The 26,268-nt window shown below is 30.5% G+C and overlaps 1 long non-coding RNA gene and 3 pseudogenes across 1 annotated transcript; 3 read left to right on the top strand and 1 right to left on the bottom strand.

Annotated features, from left to right (window-relative positions):
- Positions 1–7,689: 7,689 nt before the first annotated feature.
- On the top strand, positions 7,690–10,818 carry LOC128265629 (NADH-ubiquinone oxidoreductase chain 2-like; annotated as a pseudogene).
- Positions 10,819–10,927: 109 nt separating this feature from the next.
- LOC128265626 (cytochrome c oxidase subunit 1-like) lies at positions 10,928–11,437 on the top strand (annotated as a pseudogene).
- A 165-nt stretch (positions 11,438–11,602) lies between these two features.
- LOC128265628 (cytochrome c oxidase subunit 2-like) lies at positions 11,603–12,195 on the top strand (annotated as a pseudogene).
- A 6,682-nt stretch (positions 12,196–18,877) lies between these two features.
- LOC128265627 (uncharacterized) lies at positions 18,878–25,209 on the bottom strand. Its single transcript, XR_008268894.1, has 2 exons — positions 24,137–25,209; positions 18,878–19,410 (listed from the first exon to the last, which is right to left on the bottom strand). It is a non-coding gene; the product is annotated as an uncharacterized LOC128265627 (long non-coding RNA).
- Positions 25,210–26,268: the final 1,059 nt, after the last annotated feature.

Below are 26,268 nucleotides of genomic sequence, written 5' to 3'. Positions count from 1 at the left end.
TGAAAAAAGTAAATTTTAATCGATTTTTCCATATTGCTCCTATAGGAGCTATCCGAATGCCACGCTTTTTTTCCCTGATCATGGTATGCATTAAAAATACGATTTGGAAAGATTCAGGTCAACAGCCTATACACTGCGCAAAATTCGCGGAAAAAAATTAATATGATCGCATTTTGCCCTATTGCTCATATTGCACGATATTTTACGTTAATTATGCTATGAATTTAAAAATACGATTTGAAGACATTCAGGTAAACAGCTTATAAAATGCGCGAAATTTGTTGGAAAAAGTAAACTTTAATCGATTTTTCTATATTGCTCCTATAGGAGCTATCCGAATGCCACTCTTTTTTTCCCTGATCATGGTATGCATTAAAAAATACGATTTGGAAAGATTCAGGTCAACAGCTTATACACTGCGCAAAATTCGCGGAAAAAAAATTAATATGATCGCATTTTGCCCTATTGCTCATATTGCACGATATTTTACGTTAATTATGCTATGAATTTAAAAATACGATTTGAAGACATTCAGGTAAACAGCTTATAAAATGCGCGAAATATGTTGGAAAAAGTAAACTCTAATCGATTTTTCCATATTGCTCCTATAGGAGCTATCCGAATGCCACGCTTTTTTTTCCCTGATCATGGTATGCATTAAAAAATACGATTAGGAAAGATTCAGGTCTACAGCCTATACATTGCGCGAAATTTGATGAAATATTTAAATTTGAACACAATTTGGCTTATGAGCAATAATATGAAGGATTTATAAGATTTACACTTCCGAATGTCACGATATTTCGATTTTTCCATATTTTCCTATAGGAGCTATGCGATTGGCAAACTTTCTTACCCTGATCATGGTATGCATTAAAAATACGATTTGGAAAGATTCAGGTCAACAGCCTATACACTGCGCGAAATTTGAACACAATTTGGCCTATTGCTCATATGAAGGATTTATAAGATTTACACTTCCGAATGGCACAATATTTCGATTTTTCCATTTTTTCCTATAGGAGCTATCCGATTGGCAAACTTTCTTACCCTGATCATGGTATGCATTAAAAAATACGATTAGGAAAGATTCAGGTCAGCAGCCTATACACTGCGCGAAATTTGCTGAAATAATTATATTTGAACACAATTTGGCCTATTGCTCGTATGGAGGATTTATAAGATATACAATTCCGAATGGCACGATATTTCACCATAATTAAGACATGTATTAAAAATACGATTTGGAGAGTTTGAGGTCAACAGCTTAAAAATGCTCAAAATTTGCTTAAAAAAATATATTTAAGCGATTTTACCATATTGCTCCTATATGAGCTATCCGATGGCACGCTTTTTTTCCCTGATCATGGTATGCATTAAAAAATACGATTTGGAAAGATTCAGGTCAACAGCCTATACACTGCGCAAAATTCGCGGAAAAAAATTAATATGATCGCATTTTGCCCTATTGCTCATATTGCACGATATTTTACGTTAATTATGCTATGAATTTAAAAATACGATTTGAAGACATTCAGGTAAACAGCTTATAAAATGCGCGAAATTTGTTGGAAAAAGTAAACTTTAATCGATTTTTCTATATTGCTCCTATAGGAGCTATCCGAATGCCACTCTTTTTTCCCTGATCATGGTATGCATTAAAAAATACGATTTGGAAAGATTCAGGTCAACAGCTTATACACTGCGCAAAATTCGCGGAAAAAAAATTAATATGATCGCATTTTGCCCTATTGCTCATATTGCACGATATTTTACGTTAATTATGCTATGAATTTAAAAATACGATTTGAAGACATTCAGGTAACAGCTTATAAAATGCGCGAAATATGTTGGAAAAAGTAAACTCTAATCGATTTTTCCATATTGCTCCTATAGGAGCTATCCGAATGCCACGCTTTTTTTCCCTGATCATGGTATGCATTAAAAAATACGATTAGGAAAGATTCAGGTCTACAGCCTATACATTGCGCGAAATTTGATGAAATATTTAAATTTGAACACAATTTGGCTTATGAGCAATAATATGAAGGATTTATAAGATTTACACTTCCGAATGTCACGATATTTCGATTTTTCCATATTTTCCTATAGGAGCTATGCGATTGGCAAACTTTCTTACCCTGATCATGGTATGCATTAAAAATACGATTTGGAAAGATTCAGGTCAACAGCCTATACACTGCGCGAAATTTGAACACAATTTGGCCTATTGCTCATATGAAGGATTTATAAGATTTACACTTCCGAATGGCACAATATTTCGATTTTTCCATTTTTTTCCTATAGGAGCTATCCGATTGGCAAACTTTCTTACCCTGATCATGGTATGCATTAAAAAATACGATTAGGAAAGATTCAGGTCAGCAGCCTATACACTGCGCGAAATTTGCTGAAATAATTATATTTGAACACAATTTGGCCTATTGCTCGTATGGAGGATTTATAAGATATACAATTCCGAATGGCACGATATTTCACCATAATTAAGACATGTATTAAAAATACGATTTGGAGAGTTTGAGGTCAACAGCTTAAAAAATGCTCAAAATTTGCTTAAAAAAATATATTTAAGCGATTTTACCATATTGCTCCTATATGAGCTATCCGATTGGCACGCTTTTTCATCCTGATCATGGTAAGCATTAAAAAATACGATTTGGAAAGATTCAGGTCAACAGCCTACACTGCGCGAAATTTGAGGAAAAAAAATTAATTTGAACGCATTTTGCCCTATTGCTCATATAAGGGATTTATAAGATATACTCTTCCGATTGGCACGATATTTTTACGTTAATTATGATATGAATTTATAAATACGATTTGAAGACATTCAGGTCAACAGCTTATAAAATGCGCGAAATTTGTTGAAAAAAGTAAATTTTAATCGATTTTTTTATATTGCTCCTATAGGAGCTATCCGAATGCCACGCTTTTTTTCCCTGATCATGGTATGCATTAAAAAATACGATTTGGAAAGATTCAGGTCAACAGCCTACACTGCGCGAAATTTGAGGAAAAAAAATTAATTTGAACGCATTTTGCCCTATTGCTCATATAAGGGATTTATAAGATATACTCTTCCGAATGGCACGATATTTTTACGTTAATTATGATATAAATTTATAAATACGATTTGAAGACATTCAGGTAACAGCTTATAAAATGCGCGAAATTTGTTGAAAAAAGTAAATTTTAATCGATTTTTCCATATTGCTCCTATAGGAGCTATCCGAATGCCACGCTTTTTTTCCCTGATCATGGTATGCATTAAAAAATACGATTTGGAAAGATTCAGGTCAACAGCCCATACACTGCGCAAAATTCGCGGAAAAAAATTAATATGATCGCATTTTGCCCTATTGCTCATATGAGGAATTTATAAGATATTCTCTTCCGATTGGCACGATATTTTACGTTAATTATGATATGAATTTAAAAATACGATTTGAAGACATTCAGGTCAACAGCTTATAAAATGCGCGAAATTTGTTGGAAAAAGTAAATTTTAATCGATTTTTCCATATTGCTCCTATAGGAGCTATCCGAATGCCACGCTTTTTTTCCCTGATCATGGTATGCATTAAAAAATACGATTAGGAAAGATTCAGGTCTACAGCCTATACATTGCGCGAAATTTGCTGAAATATTTAAATTTGAACACAATTTGGCTTATGAGCAATAATATGAAGGATTTATAATATTACACTTCCGAATGTCACAATATTTCGATTTTTCCATATTTTCCTATAGGAGCTATCTGATTGGCAAACTTTCTTACCCTGATGGTATGCATTAAAAATACGATTTGGAAAGATTCAGGTCAACAGCTTATACACTGCGCGAAATTTGCTGAAAAAATTTAATTTGAACGCATTTCGTCGTATTGCTCATATGGAGGATTTATAAGATTTACACTTCCGAATGGCACAATATTTCGATTTTTCCATATTTTCCTATTGGAGCTATCCGATTGGCAAACTTTCTTACCCTGATCATGGTATGCATTAAAAATACGATTTGGAAAGATTCAGGTCAACAGCCTATACACTGCGCGAAATTTGCTGAAATATTTATATTTGAACACAATTTTGCCTATTGCTCATATGAAGGATTTATAAGATTTACACTTCCGAATGGCACAATATTTCGATTTTTCCATATTTTCCTATAGGAGCTATCCGATTGGCAAACTTTCATACCCTGCTCATAATATGCATTAAAAAATACGATTAGGAAAGATTCAGGTAAGCAGCCTATACACTGCGCGAAATTTGCTGAAATAATTATATTTGAACACAATTTGGCCTATTGCTCGTATGGAGGATTTATAAGATATACAATTCCGAATGGCACGATATTTCACCCTAATTAAGATATGTATTAAAAAATACGATTTGGAGAGTTTGAGGTCAACAGCTTAAAAAATGCTAGAAATTTGCTTAAAAAAATATATTTTAAGCGATTTTACCATATTGCTCATATATGAGCTATCCGATTGGCACGCTTTTTCATCCTGATCATGGTAAGCATTAAAAAATACGATTTGGAAAGATTCAGGTCAACAGCCCATACACTGCGCGAAATTTCGCGGAAAAAAAATTAATATGATCGCATTTTGGCCCTATTGCTCATATGAGGAATTTATAAGATATTCTCTTCCGATTGGCACGATATTTTTACGGTAATTATGATATGAATTTATAAATACGATTTGAAGACATTCAGGTCAACAGCTTATAAAATGCGCAAAATTCGTTGAAAAAAATAAATTTTAATTGATTTTTCCATATTGCTATCCGAATGGCAGGCTTTTTTTCCCTGATCATGGTATGCATTAAAAAAGGAAAGATTCAGGTCACCAGCCTCTACACTGCGCGAAATTTTCTGAAATAATGAAATTTGAACACAATTTGGCCTATTGCTCATATGGAGGATATATAAGATTACACTTCCGAATGGCACAATATTTCACACTGAAGCAGCGAATGAAAGAAACACGTGTACTTGTAGGTTAAAGAATAAATGCTCTTTTATTATCTAAGTATATTTTGAAACTGTCTAACTTATAAAAAGGGGTAGAGTCGCGCTTATCTACACTTCTTTAGGTTATAAATGAGGGAAAAGGCGGGTGGAAACTGAAAGAAACATTAAAGCACCGATTAAGTTTTGATAAGGATATTTCTTCATTTCCGCTTCATCAGCTACGTCGGGGCGTTTGAGGTTGCTCTTCGCTTCAATGGGGGTCAACGCTACTTTGCATTCCGACATCCCGAATCTGCTTAAGATTTTGTTTATATACTGCTCCTGCGAGATAAATATCCAGTTCTCCTTCACGTTTTGCAGGAACTCCATACCTAGGCAGATATTAACAGAGCCTATATCCTTCATTTCGAACTCTTCCGTAAGATTTGATTTGGTTTCGTCTATCCATGCGGCATGGTTTTAGGCAAGAAGAAGGTCGTCGACGTTAATGGTTACCAGTAATATCTTCTCTCCTCGCCGTTTCACGAATAAGCATGGATCTTCCTTGGTCGCTATCAGTCCACTGTCTACCAACTTCGCAGTTAGCTTTTGATACCATCCTAGCCCGGATTGTCGTAGTCCATATAACGCCTTTCGAAGCACACATACAGGCTTCTGACATCTGCTCATGCTATGTATCCAGTTTTTCGCTGTTTCGGTGGAATTTCGATCTAGAGATCTTCCGTGTGATCCAATAGGCGCACCGGTTGCCATTCCGGTGACGAAATCGCGAAATCCCTCCGGAATTTCCATAAAGATTTTTCCTTGAGCTCTCCATTTAAGTAAGCTGTCACAACATCCATTTGGTGAACTTCCATACACGCTTCCTCGGATAATGCCATGAGGAGTCGGATCGTACTGAATCGAACTACGGGTGAGTATGTTTCATGGAAATCCTCACCCGGTCTCTGTGCGTAACCTTTAGCCACCAAACGCACCTTTTTCTTGATCTCATCGCCTCCAGTGTCCTTTGTGCGAAAAACCATTCTGTTGCCAATCGTCTTTCGGTCATCTGGTTTCTCCACGATGTCCCATGTCTTATTTTTTAGATGCGCCATATATTCGTCTTCGATCGCCTTTATCCATTTATCGGCATCGTCAGAGCTTTTCGCTTCGGCGATATTTACAGGATCGTCAAATAGTGCTTTGGCTATTTCACACTTTTCGTAAGGCTCATCGCTTTGTAGTTCCTCGCTCTCCGCGTCGTCTTCATTGCTGTGTTCTACATTCGGTTGTTGATAAATTTTCCGTGGCCTGCCACGGAATCCGCTTCGAAGTGTTTTCGGACGCCCTCTGCCACGGCGTTGCGCCGAAATAGTGGGTTCTTGTGGAGAGTCCACCGACGGGTCCGCTTCAAGATCAACTTGTTTAATTTTCGGGCTCGTCATCTCAATGCTAATCTCTTCTGAGTTGGGCTCCGTATAAAATTCCTCAAAATGGGTACTGAAACCTGGAAGACTCAGAAATTTTACGTTATTAGAAATTATTACCTTTCGCCTTTCCGGGACATAAAGTCGATATGCCTTTGAAGTAGCTGCATATCCTACCAAAATGCATTCAACCGATCTGGGATCAAATTTTCCCTTGTTGATGCCTTTTTTGAGCGCAAATGCCTTGGTGCCGAATGCTCTCAGGTGTGCCACTGTCGCAGTTTTCTTCGTCCAGTACGTATAGGGAATATCTCCTGACAAACCTGCTGCTGGACATCGGTTGCGTATGTAGCACGCTGCGTTCACGGCTTCAGCCCAAAAAATAGCAGGTGCTCCTGCTTGCCTAATCATGCATCTGGCCATCTCAACTAGCGTCCTGTTTTGCCTTTTGTTGGGGGGTATATGGTGCACTTAGTCTTCGTTTAATCCCGTTCCATGCTAGGTAGGCGTCAAATTCCCTGTTACAGTATTCCGTTCCGTTGTCAGATTGTAGCGTCTTTATTTTCTTTCCAGTAAAATTTTCAGCGGCGGCCTTATAATCGACGAAAGCTTTCAATACGTCAGATTTCTGTTTAATAAATGTAACTTCGCAATATCTAGAGTAATCGTCAATAAATGTTACGTAATACTTGCATCCGCCCATAGATTCTTTTCGCATGGGCCCGCACACATCGCTGTGTACGATTTCCAGTAGTTCAGTTGTTCTGCTTCCAGGGGAACTTTTGTACGAATTCGCCACTTGTTTTTCGTTCACACAGATTTCGCAATCCGACATTTTTTCGTTTCCTTTTATATTCATTCCGTGCACTTTACCTTCATTTGTCATGTTCTTTAGATCTCGTTCGTTCAAGTGTCTCATTCGATAATGCCATCCGTTGATATTGCTCAAGTGGATTTTCTCGATGTTATTTGATTGATGTTCTAAGCTGTCCAAATAATACAGATTTCCGCGTCTTTGTGCGCGTAACCAAATTTCGTTGTTACCTTTCACGATTAGAGCCTTGTCTTTCCTGAAGTGTACCTCGTATACCTTATCCGTAATCTTTGATATTCACAGCAAGCTCTGCCTGAGGTCGGGAACGTAATGCACGTCTGTGAGAGTAATATTTTTCTTCTCTCCTTTGTCGTCGATTGCGATTTTTATTTCACCCACACCACTTATAGTTGTTGTCTCGTCGTTTCTTTTATATTTGCAAATAGTTTCGTGTTTGAGCTCATGTGCGAGGTACAGCCGCTGTCTAAGCACCAAGCGCCAGCTTTATTCGCGCAGAAATTTGCCTGGCATGCGAACGTTGATTCCTCTGCTCTCTTTGCTTTCTCTCTATGATCGGACTCTTCGCCCTTTCCATTCGTTTTATTCCAGCAGTTTTTGGATATGTGCCCGACTCTGTTACAGTTAAAGCATTTTCTAGTCTCTTTGTTTCTAGTTTGCTTTCCATTCCTTTCCTTTCGACGTTTCGCGAACATTGCATTTTGTTCATCTGGCACGTGCCTATTTTTTCTGGCTTCGGCCTTATCTAATATTTTTACTCTAAAGAATTTTGGGCGTGGTAAGTCATCCCTTGCTTCCATCGCGCATCTAAACGTTTCGAAGGTGTCTTAATTTCTTTACGCCCTCACACAGGCGCGATAATATTAGCTTCTTTAGAAGAGCTGCTTTTGGCACTGGTCCTCTCGTCATAAAAATTTCCTGCAGTTTCATCCAACAGCGTTTAGCTGTATTACATCCCTCGATCAAAGCCAATTCTGAGGGGCTGACCGATAGTAAGATATCTGCACGCGCTTTTTCGACGTACGTTTTCCATACGGCGGAGTCAGCAGCCGATGTGCTTCCACTTCCACTAGGGCACTCCTTCGTACCGTCCACATATTGCCACAGGTCGTTTTTTCAAATCTAACTATGACGGCCTACAGGTGAAGTGTTCTTTTATTGCGCGGGTATATGGACTGGGCCCATAACCTGAAGCAGCGAATGAAAAAAACACGTGTACTTGTAGGTTAAAGAATAAATGCTCTTTAATTATCTAAGTATATTTTGACGGTTGATAAATAACTCGCGTGATCTGCGGCTTGAAGGTGACTAACTTATAAAAAGGGGTAGAGTCGTGCTTATCTACACTTCTTTAGGTTATAAATGAGGGAAGAGAGATAAGCCGTTACTTTTAAGCTTTTACATATGATTCTCATCTCTTTATGATATTGGGCATAAAGAACTGATCATATAGTTTACATTTGTTGCTTTGATTTACATTACATAGTTTCAACAATAATTAATTAAAATAATTTTTTATTGTAAAATTGTACAAAAATTTATAAAAGTTTATAATTAATATAAATATTATATTCATTTATAAATATACTAAAATTAATAAATTAATTTTTAAAAAATTTTATATTTAAAATTTATATAAATCTTGTAAATTAATATAAATAACATTTATATTAAAAAATTATTATTATTTTTTTTTTAATTTTTGTATACAAAGTTCAAGATTAATAGATAATCTATATATATATAAATATTTAATATATTATTATATAGTTAACAATTTTAATAAAAAATTTCGCAATCCAAAAATGTAGACATAAATAGTAAAAAAATCTATATTAATATATTTATCTAACATTCTTGGATTTATATAAATAATATTATTATAATATATAATAATATAATTATTATTTACAATTATACAATACAAATACAATTATTTAATTATATTTTATACCTTATTTTAAAAAATTGCTTAAATGTATTATTAAAAAAAAATTATATTTTTAAATTATGTAAAATTTTTAAAAAATAATAATAAACAAAAAAAAAAAAAAAAAATTAGATGAATTTTTTATTATTAATGAATTGCCTGATAAAAGGGCTACCTTGATAGGGTAGATTATGCAGTTTTCTGCATTCATTGACTGATTTATATATTATTAGTTACCAAGGTTTTATATTTAATAGAATTAAACTATTTCTAAAAGTATCAAAAACTTTTGTGCATCGTACACTAAAATATATTAATAATTTTTTATAAAAAGATAAGCTAATTAAGCTACTGGGTTCATACCCCATTTATAAAGGTTATAATCCTTTTCTTTTTAATTTTTAATAATTCATCAAAAATTTTATTTATTATAATTATAATTATTGGAACATTAATTACAGTTACATCTAATTCTTGGTTAGGAGCTTGAATAGGTTTAGAAATTAATTTGTTGTCTTTTATCCCCCTATTAAGAGATAATAATAATTTAATATCTACAGAAGCTTCTTTAAAATATTTTTTAACCCAAGCCTTAGCATCAACTGTTTTATTATTTTCTTCTATTTTATTAATATTAAAAAATAATATAAATTCTGAAATTAATGAATCTTTTACATCAATAATTATTATATCCGCCTTATTATTAAAAAGTGGAGCCGCTCCTTTCCATTTTTGATTCCCAAATATAATAGAAGGACTAACTTGAATAAACGCTTTAATATTAATAACTTGACAAAAAATTGCCCCGTTAATATTAATTTCTTATTTAAATATTAAAAATTTATTATTAATTAGAGTAATTTTATCTGTAATTATTGGAGCAATTGGAGGATTAAACCAAACTTCTTTACGAAAATTAATAGCTTTTTCTTCTATTAATCATTTAGGATGAATATTAAGATCTTTAATAATTAGTGATTCAATTTGATTAATTTATTTTTTATTCTATTCATTTTTATCATTTATTTTAACATTTATATTTAATATTTTTAAATTATTTCATTTAAATCAACTATTTTCATGATTTTGTAGAAGAAAAATTTTAAAATTTTCATTATTTATAAATTTCTTATCGTTAGGAGGATTACCTCCATTTTTAGGATTTTTACCTAAATGGCTTGTAATTCAACAATTAACATTATGTAACCAATATTTTTTATTAACATTAATAATAATATCAACTTTAGTAACATTATTTTTCTATTTACGAATTTGTTACTCAGCTTTTATATTAAATTATTTTGAAAATAACTGAGTTATGGAGATAAATATAAATAGTAATAATACAAATTTATATTTATTAATAACTTTTTTTTCAATTTTTGGATTATTTTTAATTTCTATATTTTTTTTTATATGCTAAGGTTTTAAGTTAATTAAACTAATAGCCTTCAAAGCTGTAAATATAGGGTTATCCTTTAAGCCTTAGTAAAAATTTACTCCTTCAAAATTGCAGTTTGATGTCATTGTTGACTATAAAGCCTAAATAATTATATATATATATATATAATATTTGATTAAGAAGAATAACTCTTATAAATAGATTTACAATCTATCGCCTAAATTTCAGCCACTTAATCAAATCGCGACAATGATTATTTTCTACAAATCATAAAGATATTGGAACTTTATATTTTATTTTTGGAGCTTGAGCTGGAATAGTAGGAACATCTTTAAGAATTTTAATGGGCTTTATGATTTGTTTTTTTATTCACAGTTGGAGGATTAACAGGAGTAGTATTAGCTAATTCAGCTGTTGATATTATTCTTCATGATACATATTATGTAGTAGCTCATTTTCATTATGTTTTATCAATAGGAGCAGTATGTGCTATAATAGCAGGATTTATTCATTGATACCCTTTATTTACTGGTTTAACATTAAATAAAAAGTCAATTTGTTATTATATTTATTGGAGTAAATTTAACGTTTTTCCCTCAACATTTCTTAGGTCTAGCAGGAATACCCCGACGATACTCTGATTACCCAGATTCTTACACAACTTGAAATATTGTATCAACAATTGTGTCAACTATTTCATTATTAGAAATTTTATTCTTTTTTTATATTATTTGAGAAAGTTTAGTTTCACAACGACAAGTAATTTATCCTATTCAATTAAATTCATCTATTGAATGATACCAAAATACTCCTCCTGCTAAACATAGCTATTCTGAATTACCACTTTTAACAAATTAATTTCTAATATGGCAGATAAGTGCAATGGACTTAAGCTCCATATATAAAGTATTTTACTTTTATTAGAAATAATTAATGCCTACATGACCTAATTAAGGTTTACAAGATAGAGCTTCTCCTTTAATGGAACAATTAATTTTTTTTCATGATCATTCGTTTTAATTTTAGTAATAGTTACTGTATTAGTTAAATATTTAATATTTATATTATTTTTTAATAATTATGTAAATCGATTTCTTTTACACGGACAATTAATTGAAATAATTTGAACTATTCTACCAGCAATTATTTTATTATTTATTGCCTTACCTTCTTTACGTTTATTATATTTATTAGACGAAATTAACGAACCTTCAATAACTTTAAAAAGAATTGGTCACCAATGATATTGAAGTTACGAATATTCAGATTTTAATAATATTGAATTTGATTCTTATATAATCCCAACAAATGAATTATCAATAGATGGATTCCGATTATTAGATGTTGATAATCGAATTGTATTACCAATAAATTCCCAAATTCGAATTTTAGTAACAGCTGCTGATGTAATTCATTCTTGAACATTTCCAGCTTTAGGTGTAAAGGTAGATGGAACTCCTGGCCGATTAAACCAAACTAATTTTTTATTAACCGTCCAGGTTTATTTTATGGTCAATGTTCAGAAATTTGTGGAACTAATCATAGTTTTATACCAATTGTTATTGAAAGTGTACCTGTAAATTATTTTATTAAATGAATTTCTAAAAATAATTCTTAAATGGTCTCTTAAACCATTCAAAAGTAAATTAGCACTTACTTCTAATGACAAAAAATTATTTTAAATTATGTGGGAGTGATATTGCATTATTCCCCGAATCCCTCACATAAAACCCCAGCATTCGTATAACATGACGCCCTAGACAACGAGAGAAGCAGCTAAAACTAAGAAGACGAGTAGATGATCAAAAGACGAATTCCAAGAAGACGAGCGTTCTAAGAAGACGAGCCTTCTAAGAAGACGAGCGTTCCAGGAAGACGAGCAGACGACGATCACTACAACGAGATGTGACGACGAGGAGACGAGCAGAGCAACATATCGAGAGGACGAGCGTTAGTTGCTGACGAGATCGAGTTGAGTAAAGACGTGCTCAAGCGAACGACGTGTGACGACGAAACGACGGTTAAATCAAACACAAAGATTTCTTACTATGTTAATTAATATTAATAATCAAACTTTTAAATTATAACCTACTTAATAAATAAAAACCCCACATTTGGGAGCTCGCCGGAAAGTATCCGAGGAAAGCAGAAGGTGAAAGTGAAAAGTGAATAAAGACGACTGTGAAAATAACATTTTTTTTCTAAACTATGGCTTGCCTAAACGATCTGATTTCCAATACGCTGAAAAGTGCATCGAAAGAAGCATTTGTGCACTTCACAAATTCATATTCGAAGGAGAAGGGGACAGAAACAATTGCAAACGTTTACGTGAATTTGCTGGCTTTCAGTATGACGAAAATGACGCAGTTTATAAATCCAAATTTGTATACATACACGCAAAATTGAAAGACAAAGACTTGATATCAATATGCGCAGTTTTGGGAATTAACTACGACGTAGAAAATTTGCAGCTGCACACTTTTCGCAATCTGCAGTTTGGCAAACTTCTCTTTTTCAACGAAGTGGACGATTCAGAGAACGAGGAAACCGACGAAGAGAAGGAAAATGACGAAGACAGCCAAAATGATGTTGAAATTAGAAGTGTAATTTCAACAGGAGTAGAAATACCTTCTACAGGCGAATGGATGAGAAAGTCGAATTCGCAACGTATCAAGGAAGTTGATATGCCGCGATTTGCTCTAAGTTTTCGAGACATAGAAGAGTCAATTAAACATTTTGATGGGAGGGATGAAATTCCAGTTGAGGTATGGATAAGCGACTTTGAAGATCAAGCCTTACTTATGGGTTGGAATGCGCTACAAAAGCTTATCTTCGCCAAAAAGTCACTTAAAGGTGTCGCTAAGATGTATATATTGACCGAAAAGGGATTAAATTCGTGGAAATCATTAAAGGAGTCTTTGCTAAATGAGTTCAAGTCGAGAGTAAGCAGCAAACAAATACATACTCGGAGAGAGCAAACGACGTGCAAACGAAGATGTGCAAGAATACTTTTATCGCATGAAAGATATTGCATCCCGAGGAAATGTTGAGGAAGAAGCTCTTATTCAATATGTGATCGACGGTATCGACGAACTTTCTTTAAATAATCTATTCTGTACGGTGCTAAAAACATTAACGAATTCAAGTACAAATTGAAGGACTACCAAACAATAAGTGCAAAATCGAAAGTTCTGGAAGGAAGTGTGAAAGACAAAAACGCTTTTGCAGCAAAAAGTGGTTAAAAAGGTGGCAAAAAAGAAGTCGTTTGCTACAACTGTGGTGAAAAGGGACATATTTCTGGTGGCTGCAGTAACAAAGAAAAAGGAAGAAAGTGTTTCAAGTGCAACAAATTTGGACACATTTCCAAGAATTGTCCACAAAGTGAAAAGGCAGTCGAAGAAAGCACGCCCAACGCGCGAGTTTTAAGGGAGCACAGTGACATGACGAGCAAAGCAGTTTTAATCCAAAATCAGAATTGCGTGGCGCTGTTTGATACGGGCAGCAAGTTCAACATTTTGCGCGAAGACTTATACAAGCAGTTAGCTTTGCCAAGGTTGAAAGAGTGCAGTGTATATCTAATTGGATTTGGAAAAGATCGCAATGCCAATAAGATCAAGCCGATTGGACAGTGTAAGCAAGCAGTATCGATTGACAACAGTGTTTATGACTTGAACTTCTTCATAGTTCCGTGTGATTGTATGGACACTCGTTTGATAATAGGGGAAGAACTGTGCTTGCAAGCAGAAGTTTCGTTCAGTCCAAGTGGTTTGCGTGTGCGAAAGTTGAACAATCTTGACGAAGATGAATTGGAATCCAATTTAATGCAAATCGAAGCAGTGCTTGACAACGAAGAACTCGATATTAATCAATCAGCCAGTGAATTTGCAAAGAAAGAGGTGCGTGAACTAATAACGAAGTACATTCCTAAACCATCGAAGTCAACAAACATTGAAATGAAAATCATTTTAAACGACGAAACCCCAATCTTTTCGCGTCCGCGTAGATTTGCATTCGCTGAAACGAAAGTAATTGACGATCAGATCGAGCAGTGGCTCTCAAACGGCGTAATCGAAGAGTCCGACTCTGAATTTACAAGCCCGGTAATGCTTGCTAAGAAAAGCGACGGTTCCCAAAGACTTTGTGTGGATTTCAGGGGTATCAACAAGGTAATAATAAAAGACCATTTTCCGTTGCCCCTGATTGACGACCAGCTTGATCGCTTACAAGAAGCTATGATGTTCAGCACGATTGACTTGAGGAATGGCTTTTTTCATGACTCGCAGAGGAATCGCTCTCCCTTACGTTGACGATATCATTATACCAGCAAAGGACGAAAAGGATGCTGTATCGAACCTCAAAGAAGTTATTGGAACTTGCAGCAACTATGGGCTAGAACTCAAACTAAAGAAATGTCATTTCCTGCAGACCCGTATTCAGTTTTTAGGTCACATCATCGAGAATAAAGCAATTTCCCCGACGCCTCAGAAGATCGATGCCGTTTCGAAATTCAAGACTCCATAGAATCTCAAGCAGCTAGAGAGTTTTCTGGGTCTTACCGGATACTTTAGGAAGTTTATCTACAACTTTGCTCTTATTTCGAAACCCTAGACTGATCTGACTAAAAATAAAGCAAATTTCGTAATTGGTCCAGAAGAAGAGAACGCGAATGAATCTTTATAAAAGTACTTGACTTCCACCCCTGTTTGGCAATTTACAACCCGAAGTATGACACCGAGGTACATACTGATGCATCAATCGAAGGATTTGAGGCCGTGCTTTTGCAAAAATTACCAGATGACGGCCAATTTCACCCTGTCTACCTCATGAGTAGGAAAACAACGGATGCTCAGCGAAAATATTCAAGCTACGAATTAGAGGTATTAGCGATAATCGAGGCCATAACAAAGTTCAGAGTGTATCTACTTGGCATTCCATTTAAGATAATCACTGATTGTGATGCATTCGCGAAGACGCTAGACAAGCAAATAAATAATTCCTTTTTATTTTTTCATGGAGTTTCATCTCCCATAATTTAATATTCAAGCAATAGCTAAAAGAAGAGCTACATCCCCAATACGATTAGAAAGAGCAGTTAATATACCAGCATTATAAGATTTAATTTAAATTAGGTAAAATAATTAATAATATTATTGATAAAACAAATATTAATACTAATCGATTAATATTTTCATCTGCTCTTATATATTCTTTTCTATAACAAATTACTAAAGAAGCAATTATTAAAACAAAAGATATAAATAATAATCTTATTCAATCAAATAAAAAAGTTATAACAACTCTTATTGAATTTAAAGAAACAACTTCTCATTCAATAAAATAAATTATATTATTTACCAAAAAGTATAAACTAAATAAAAAACAAGATAAACTAATAGAAATTAAATTAATAAATCTAATTCTACAAATTGATAAATATTTCACGATCTAAAATGAATTTTTTCATATCACTAACACCACAAATTAGTATTTTTTTTAACTATTTAAATATTATAATCATTAAATACATGATTCTCTTTTTAAAAATAATAAATTGAAATTTTGCCTCCTCTAAAAGAATAAACTCCTAAAAATAATTTACCATGTTGACTAAAAAAATAAAGATAAAGAGTATAAGCTGCTCTAAAAAATGATAAAAAAGATAATATAATTATAGAAATTCATGATCAAGATACAATTCTATTTAATAAAGAAATTTCTCCTAATAAATGTAATGTAGGAGGAGCAGCTATATTAGCAGATCTAAGTAAAAATCATCATAATGTTATAGCAGGTATAAAATTTAATAAACCCTTATTAATTAATATTCTACGACTACCTAAACGTTCATATGATACATTAGCTAAAAAAATAACCCTGTAAGAACCACATAACCCTCAATAAGTTATTGTTAATACCCCGCTAAAACTATTCCTATATGAGCAAAAGATAAATAAGCCTTAGGTAATCATAAATGAACTAAAAATATAGGTACTTTTACTAAAAAAGCGCATAATAAACTTAAATATAATAAATCATAATTAAATATAAAATTATTTAATAAATAAAAATGTATAGAACCAATAAACATGTATAGAACCAGTTTTATTTATTACATAAAAACTACCAATTGACATAGGTCATGATACTAATTATGTATAAAATAATAAACAAACTCCAGCTTGTAATCGTTCAGGTTGATAGCCTCAACCTAAAATTAAAAAATCAAATAAAATATAAATAATCTTATTTTTCTAAATGTTAAAATAAATAATAATAATAATAATAAAATAACAATATTTAATAAAAAATTTTTATAATTATTATATTTATTAACTAGTTCTCTAGCTAATAATATTAAAAAACAAATTTATAAACTTAATATTAGCAACCCATAAGAAAGTATATCACACCCTAAAAAATAAGAAATTTCAGATCAATAATTTATAAAATTATTTATTATTAAAAAATTAATCTAATAAAAAAATATAATTTGGACCATTTAATATAAATGATTAATAAAACAAACTGGAATTAAAAATAATAAAAACATGAAAGGAAGCAAACTTCGGCAAGCCGAAGTTCATATACCCTTGCAGCTATTGCAAAATTTAAATATTCTTGAAAACATTAAAATTAAGATTGACTTGCGTGTATGTTTACATTGAAGCTATGATGATTTGCAGCTCAATTATTTGAGTTCCTATGGCAACTATATGATATCGTTTTCCGATATTAATAAAATTAAAAGCGTAATTCTGAACTGTCAAATTGTTAATTAATCAAAAATAGTTACTAAAAAAAATTACAAAATAAAAAAAGGTTACATTTAAAATTATGGAGCTATGGGAGCTTTATGTTATAGTCGTCCGATTTTGATGAAATTTAAACCGTTATTCTGAAATATTTAACCATTACAATATCTCGAAAAACTAAAAAAATTAAACAAGAAAGAAAGCAAACTTCGGCAAGCCGAAGTTCGTATATATGTACAATATATATATATTGCAAGAATTAAATACTTTTGAAAACATTAAAATTATGATTTACTTGCGTATACTTTGAAAAACATTGACGCTATGATGATGTGAGCTCACCTATTAGATTGTTATTTTATATATTTTATTATTTCTATGGGAGCTAATAAACAGCAAAGTTATAATTTTTTTTTATTTATTTTTTCGATTGTTCCTATGGGAGCTATATGCTATAGTCGTCCGATCCAACTCGTTCCAACTTATATACTACCTGCAATAGAAAGACAACTTTTGGGAAAGTTTTATGCAGATAGCTTCAAAACTGAGAGACTAGTTTGCGTAGAACGGACAGACAGACGGACGGACAGACAGACATGGCTAGATCGACTTACCTAGTGATGCTGATCAAGAATATATATACTTTATGGGGTCGGATATGTCTCCATCACTGCGTTGCAAACTTCTGACTGAAGTTATAATACCCTCTGCAAGGGTATAAAATTTACTAAATTATTTAAGGGTCCTATTCGAATAATAACTTAATTAATGAATAAACTTCACACCCCTTATTTAAATTTGCTAATAATGCTTTAGAAGATTTTCCAGCTCCTATTAATATTTCAAGATGATGAAATTTTGGATCATAACTTGGATTATATTTAATTATTCAAATTTTAACAAAATTATTTTTAGCAATACATTACACAGCAGATGTAAATTTAGCTTTTTATAGAACTAATCTTATTTGTCGAGATGTAAATTATGGTTGATTATTACGAACTCTACATGCTAACGGTGCATCATTTTTTTATTTGTATTTATTTACATGTAGGACGAGGAATATATTACGGGTCTTATTTATTTACCCCAACTTGATTATTAGGTAATAATTGTAACTGTAATTGATTTTTGTAATAATTTTTATTTTAATTGCATTAGTATTAATTAGACCAAATTTATTAGGTGACCCTGATAATTTTATTGATATATTTTGATAAATATGATATTTTCTATTTGCTTATGCCATTTTACGATCTATTCCTAATAAATTAGGAGGAGTTATTGCATTAGTTTTATCAATTGCAATTTTAATAATTTTACCATTTTATAATTTAAGAAAATTCCGAGGGATTCAATTATTATTAAATTAATTAGTTGATGAGCTTGAATAAGCATATGTTTTGAAAACATAAGATAGAATTTAATTTTCTATTAACTTTACTAAAAAAATTCATTATAATAAAGAAAATAATAAAATTTTAAAACCAATGAAAAATAATAAAACTTTTAAAGAAAAAGGTAAAAAACATTTTCAAGCTAAATATATTAATTTATCATAACGAAATCGAGGTAAAGTACCACGAGCTCAAATAAATACAAAAGAAATAATAGTTAATTTTACATAAAATAATAAATTAAATATATCAAAACCTAAAAAATTACACAAAGTAACATTCTTATAAATAAACTTCTTGCATATTCAGCTATAAAAATGAAAGCAAATCCTTCTCTTCTATATTCTACAATAAACCCTGAAACTAATTCAGATTCTCCTTCAGCAAAATCAAAAGGTGTACGATTTGTTTCAGCTAATGAACTTGTTAATCAAACTAAAGCTATAGGAAATAAAACAATTAAAAATCATATATAAATTTGATAATGAAAAAAATAAATTATATTATAACTTCCAATTAAAAAAATAAAAGATAACAAAATTAAAGCTAATCTAACTTCATAAAAAATAGTTTGAGCCACAGCTCATAGTCCTCCTAATAAGGCATAATTAGAATTAGATAATCAACCTGCTACCGTAACAGTATAAACCCCTAATCTAGTACAACATAAAAAAAATAAACCACCTAAACTAAAAGAATATTATTTATTAAAAAATAAATAAAGATAAAAATAAAGAAAAATAGGAGAAATATAATATCTTAAATAATTAGATAATAAAGGATAAGTTTGTTCCTTAGTAAATAATTTAATCGCATCACAAAAAGGTTGAGGAATTCCTATTAAACCAACTTTATTAGGACCTTTACGAATTTGAATATAACCTAAAACTTTTCGTTCTAATAAAGTTAAAAAAGCAACACTAACTAATACACAAATAATTAATAATAAACTTCCAATTAATGATAAAACAAATTCTATATAAAACAAGTACTATTTGTAAAATAATTTACATAAATAAATTCTAAATTTATTGCACTAATCTGCCAAAATAGTTTATATTAATAATATTCATATTTTAAATATAATTATTTTAATATTTGGTCCTTTCGTACTAAAATATTATAATTTTTTAAAGATAGAAACCAACCTGGCTTACACCGGTTTGAACTCAGATCATGTAAGAATTTAAAAGTCGAACAGACTTAAAATTTGAACGGCTTCACCCAAAATTATATCTTAATCCAACATCGAGGTCGCAATCTTTTTTATCGATATGAACTCTCCAAAAAAATTACGCTGGTATCCCTAAAGTAACTTAATTTTTTAATCATTATTAATGGATCAGTTATTCATAAATATTGTTTTTAAAATTAAAAGTTTTTTAAATTTTAACATCACCCCAATAAAATATTTTAATTTATTAAAATCAAATTAATCTGTATAATTAAAATAAATAAAATATAAAGATTTATAGGGTCTTCTCGTTTTTTAAATATATTTTAGCTTTTCGACTAAAAAATGAAATTCTATAAAAATTTATATGAAACAGTTAATATTTCGTCCAACAATTCATTTCAGCCTTCAGTTATGCTACCTTTGCACAGCCAAAATACTGCGGCCATTTAAAATTTTTCAGTGGGCAGGTTAGACTTTATATTTAATTCAAAAAGACACGTTCTTGTTAAACAGGCGAACATTATTTTTGCCGAATTCTTTATTTATTTATCCTCTGAAAGTGTCTCTATTGCTGTAATTACCCCGTCATATGATCCTGGCAATGTGAGCAACAAATGCGAGATTCTATACATTTCGTTCATTTATGCCCCCGACGCTAAGAGTTCGCCAACTAGTTTATCAAAAATTATGGTTGATTATTACGAACTCTATATGCTAACGGTGCATCATTTTTTTTATTTGTATTTATTTACATGTAGGACGAGGAATATATTACGGGTCTTATTTATTTACCCCAACTTGATTAGTAGGTAATAATTGTTACTGTAATTGATTTTTGTAATAATTTTTATTTTAATTGTATTAGTATTAATTAGACCAAATTTATTAGGTGACCCTGATAATTTTATTCCAGCAAATCCATTAGTAACTCCTGCCCATATTCAACCTGAATGATATTTTCTATTTGCTTATGCCATTTTACGTTCTATTCCTAATAAATTAGGAGGAGTTATTGCATTAGTTTTATCAATTGCAATTTTAATAATTTTACCATTTTATAATTTAAGAAAATTCCGAGGGATTCAATTATTATTAAATTAATTAGTTGATGAGCTTGAATAAGCATATGTTTTGAAAACATAAGATAGAATTTAATTTTCTATTAACTTTACTAAAAAAATTCATTATAATAAAGAAAATAATAAAATTTTAAAACCAATGAAAAATAATAAAACTTTTAAAGAAAAAGGTAAAAAACATTTTCAAGCTAAATATATTAATTTATCATAACGAAATCGAGGTAAAGTACCACGACCTCAAATAAATACAAAAGAAATAATAGTTAATTTTACATAAAATAATAAATTAAATATATCAAAACCTAAAAAATTACACAAAGTAACATTCTTATAAATAAAATTCTTGCATATTCAGCTATAAAAATGAAATCAAATCCTTCTCTTCTATATTCTACAATAAACCCTGAAACTAATTCAGATTCTCCTTCAGCAAAATCAAAAGGTGTACGATTTGTTTCAGCTAATGAACTTGTTAATCAAACTAAAGCTATAGGAAATATAATAATTAAAAATCATATATAAATTTGATAATGAAAAAAATAAATTATATTATAACTTCCAATTAAAAAAATAAAAGATAACAAAATTAAAGCTAATCTAACTTCATAAAAAATAGTTTGAGCCACAGCTCATAGTCCTCCTAATAAGGCATAATTAGAATTAGATGATCAACCTGCTACCGTAACAGTATAAACCCCACCTAAACTAAAAGAATATTATTTATTAAAAAATAAATAAAGATAAAAATAAAGAAAAATTGGAGAAATATAATATCTTAAATAATTAGATAATAAAGGAAAAGTTCGTTCCTTAGTAAATAATTTAATCGCATCACAAAAAGGTTGAGGGATTCCTATTAAACCAACTTTATTAGGACCTTTACGAATTTGGATATATCCTTAAACTTTTTGTTCTAATAAAGTTAAAAAAGCAACACTAACTAATACACAAATAATTAATAATAAACTTCCAATTAATGATAAAACAAATTCTATATAAAACAAGTACTATTTGTAATATAATTTACATAAATAAATTCTAAATTTATTTATATTAAAAATATTCATATTTTATAATATATTAATTTTATTATTTGGACCTTTCGTACTAAAATATTATCATTTTTTAAAGATAGAAACCAACCTGGCTTAAACCGGTTTGAACTCAGATCATGTAAGAATTTAAAAGTCGAACAGACTTAAAATTTGAACGGCTACACCCAAAATTATATCTTAATCCAACATCGAGGACGCAATCTTTTTTATCGATATGAACTCTCCAAAAAAATTACGCTGGTATCCCTAAAGTAACTTAATTTTTTAATCATTATTAATGGATCAGTTATTCATAAAATATTTTTTTTTTAAATTAAAAGTTTTTTAAATTTTAACATCACCCCAATAAAATATTTTAATTTATTAAAATCAAATTAATCTGTATAATTAAAATAAATAAAATATAAAGATTTATAGGGTCTTCTCGTTTTTTAAATATATTTTAGCTTTTCGACTAAAAAATAAAATTCTATAAAAAATTTATATGAAACAGTTAATATTTCGTCCAACAATTCATTTCAGCCTTCAGTTATGCTACCTTTGCACAGCCAAAATACTGCGGCCATTTAAAATTTTTTAGTGGGCAGGTTAGACTTTATATTTAATTCAAAAAGACATGTTCTTGTTAAACAGGCGAACATTATTTTTGCCGAATTCTTTATTTATTTATCCTCTGAAAGTGTCTCTATTGCTGTAATTACCCCGTCATATGATCCTGGCAATGTGAGCAGCAAATGCGAGATTCTATACATTTCGTTCATTTATGCCCCCGACGCTAAGAGTTCGCCAACTAGTTTATCAAAAATTATGGTTGATTATTACGAACTTTATATGCTAACGGTGCATCATTTTTTTTATTTGTATTTATTTACATGTAGGACGAGGAATATATTACGGGTCTTATTTATTTACCCCAACTTGATTAGTAGGTAATAATTGTTACTGTAATTGATTTTGTAATAATTTTTATTTTAATTGCTATTAGTATTAATTAGACCAAATTTATTAGGTGATCCTGATAATTTTATCCCAGCAAATCCATTAGTTACTCCTGCACATATTCAACCTGAATGATATTTTTTATTTGCTTATGCTATTTTACGATCTATTCCTAATAAATTAGGAGGAGTTATTGCATTAGTTTTATCAATTGCAATTTTAATAATTTTACCATTTTATAATTTAAGAAAGTTTCGAGGAATTCAATTTTATCCTATTAATCAAATATTATTCTGAACTATATTAGTAACAGTAATTTTATTAACTTGAATTGGAGCTCGGCCAGTTGAAGAACCTTATATATTAATTGGACAAATTTTAACTATTGTATATTTCTTATATTATCTAATTAACCCTTTAGTTAGAAAATGATGAGATAATTTATTAAATTAATTAGTTGATGAGCTTGAACAAGCGTATGTTTTGAAAACATAAGATAGAATTTAATTTTCTATTAACTTTACTAAAAAAATTCATTATAATAAGGAAAATAATAAAATTTTAAAACCAATAAAAAATAATAAATAATTTAAAGAAAAAGATAGAAAACATTTTCAAGCTAAATATATTAATTTATCATAACGAAATCGAGGTAAAGTACCACGAACTCAAATAAATACAAAAGAGATAAAAGTTAATTTTACATAAAATAATAAATTAAATACATCACAACCTAAAAAAATTACACAAAATAATATTCTTATAAATAAAATTCTTGCATATTCAGCTATAAAAATTAAAGCAAATCCTCCTCTTCTATATTCTACATTAAACCCTGAAACTAATTCAGATTCTCCTTCAGCAAAATCAAAAGGTGTTCGATTTGTTTCAGCTAATGAAATTGTTAATCAAACTAAAGCTATAGGAAATAAAATAATTAAAAATCATATATAAATTTGATAATAATAAAAATAAACTATATTATAACTTCCAATTAAAAAATAAAAGATAATAAAATTAAAGCTAATCTAACTTCATAAGAAATAGTTTGAGCAACAGCTCGTAATCCTCCTAATAAAGCATAATTAGAATTAGATGATCAACCTGCTACTATAACAGTATAAACTCCTAATCTAGTACAACATAAAAAAACAAACCACCTAAATTAAAAGAATATAATTTAACAAAAAAAGGTATACATATCCAAACAAATAAAGATAAAAATAAAGAAAAAATAGGAGAAATATAATATCTTAAATAATTAGATAATAAAGGATAAGTTTGTTCCTTAGTAAATAATTTAATCGCATCACAAAAAGGTTGAGGAATTCCTATTAAACCAACTTTATTAGGACCTTTACGAATTTGAATATAACCTAAAACTTTTCGTTCTAATAAAGTTAAAAAAGCAACACTAACTAATACACAAATAATTAATAATAAACTTCCAATTAATGATAAAACAAATTCTATATAAAACAAGTACTATTTGTAAAATAATTTACATAAATAAATTCTAAATTTATTGCACTAATCTGCCAAAATAGTTTATATTAATAATATTCATATTTTAAAATATAATTATTTTAATATTTGGTCCTTTCGTACTAAAATATTATAATTTTTTAAAGATAGAAACCAACCTGGCTTACACCGGTTTGAACTCAGATCATGTAAGAATTTAAAAGTCGAACAGACTTAAAATTTGAACGGCTTCACCCAAAATTATATCTTAATCCAACATCGAGGTCGCAATCTTTTTTATCGATATGAACTCTCCAAAAAAATTACGCTGTTATCCCTAAAGTAACTTAATTTTTTAATCATTATTAATGGATCAATTATTCATAAATTAATGTTTTTAAAAATTAAAAGTTTTTTAAATTTTAATATCACCCCAATAAAATATTTTAATTTATTAAAATCAAATTAATCTTCATAATTAAAATAAATAAAATATAAAGATTTATAGGGTCTTCTCGTCTTTTAAATATATTTTAGCTTTTTGACTAAAAAATAAAATTCTATAAAAAATTTAAATGAAACAGTTAATATTTCGTCCAACCATTCATTCCAGCCTTCAATTAAAAGACTAATGATTATGCTACCTTTGCACAGTCAAAATACTGCGGCCATTTAAAATTTTCAGTGGGCAGGTTAGACTTTATATTTAATTCAAAAAGACATGTTTTTGTTAAACAGGCGAACATTATTTTTGCCGAATTCTTTACTTATTTATCCTCTGAAAGTGTCTCTATTGCTGTAATTACCCCGTCATATGATCCTGGCAATGTGAGCAGCAAATGCGAGGTTCTATACATTTCGTTCATTTATGCCCCCGACGCTAAAAGTTCGCCAACTAGTTTATCAAAAATAATAAAGTCTCACTCTTGAGTTCAAGCGCCAACAACCGTTTGCGCACAGATAACTGCGACTCAATGCTTTTGCGTTCATACACGGAATCCAGACTTCTGAGAATTTTGCGTGCTGTGTTGTCGCTCGTTGCGAAATTCAAGAAGGAGTCACTCAGATGCTCTAAATTACTTTTAATTCGTCTTGTTCAGCAAGAAGTGCTCTTATTCTAAACTTCCAAACTGAATACTTCTCAGTTTTGTATCAAAAAAATAAAAAATCTTTTAACTGGCGGCCGAACAGGGACTTGGCTTAAACCGCGAAAGGATAACAAGTTCCGCGTCTCTGGAAGTTCGGAAAGTAAAAAATTCTGACGTTTCGTTTCGAACCTCCGCCTATTCAGTGAGAAGTGAAAAACCAAAAATCCCGAGACCCGGAAGTGCAAGAGTGCCATTTAAAAAACGCCGCAAATTGTCACTCCTGAAAAAAACAGGACTTGTACCTAGTGGAATAATCAGGCCAATTTTTAGCGCCGTGATTCCTCCGTTCGAAGGGAACGTGAATTAAGGTACAGAGAAGGCCCCTTAGTAAACGCCGAACCTGTCATCACGAGAGCACGCCGAGATTTGTTACTACTGTAAGAATAGTTTTAAGCGATCTATTAAAAACAAAAACATAAAAATTATTTAATTAGAAAATATTCAAAGAACAAAAAAGTTTTACCCAAATATAAAGTGTAGAAGACACACAATAATTAAAAAAATCCACAATAATAATCCAACACCCTGATTCTTAGAAAACAAATTCCGAATTCTGAATAACTAAAATTAAATAATTAAATTAAACTTTTCGCTGCTCATATATCTATACCCAAATGACCGAACAGACAGAATCTTGCCGGACCCTCATCAGTCAGTACCACACAAATAAACCCACGAGT

Source organism: Drosophila gunungcola, unplaced genomic scaffold (genome assembly GCF_025200985.1).
Source record: "Drosophila gunungcola strain Sukarami unplaced genomic scaffold, Dgunungcola_SK_2 000142F, whole genome shotgun sequence".
Lineage (NCBI taxonomy): Eukaryota > Metazoa > Arthropoda > Insecta > Diptera > Drosophilidae > Drosophila > Drosophila gunungcola.
This window is presented reverse-complemented; position numbering and strand designations above follow the sequence as displayed.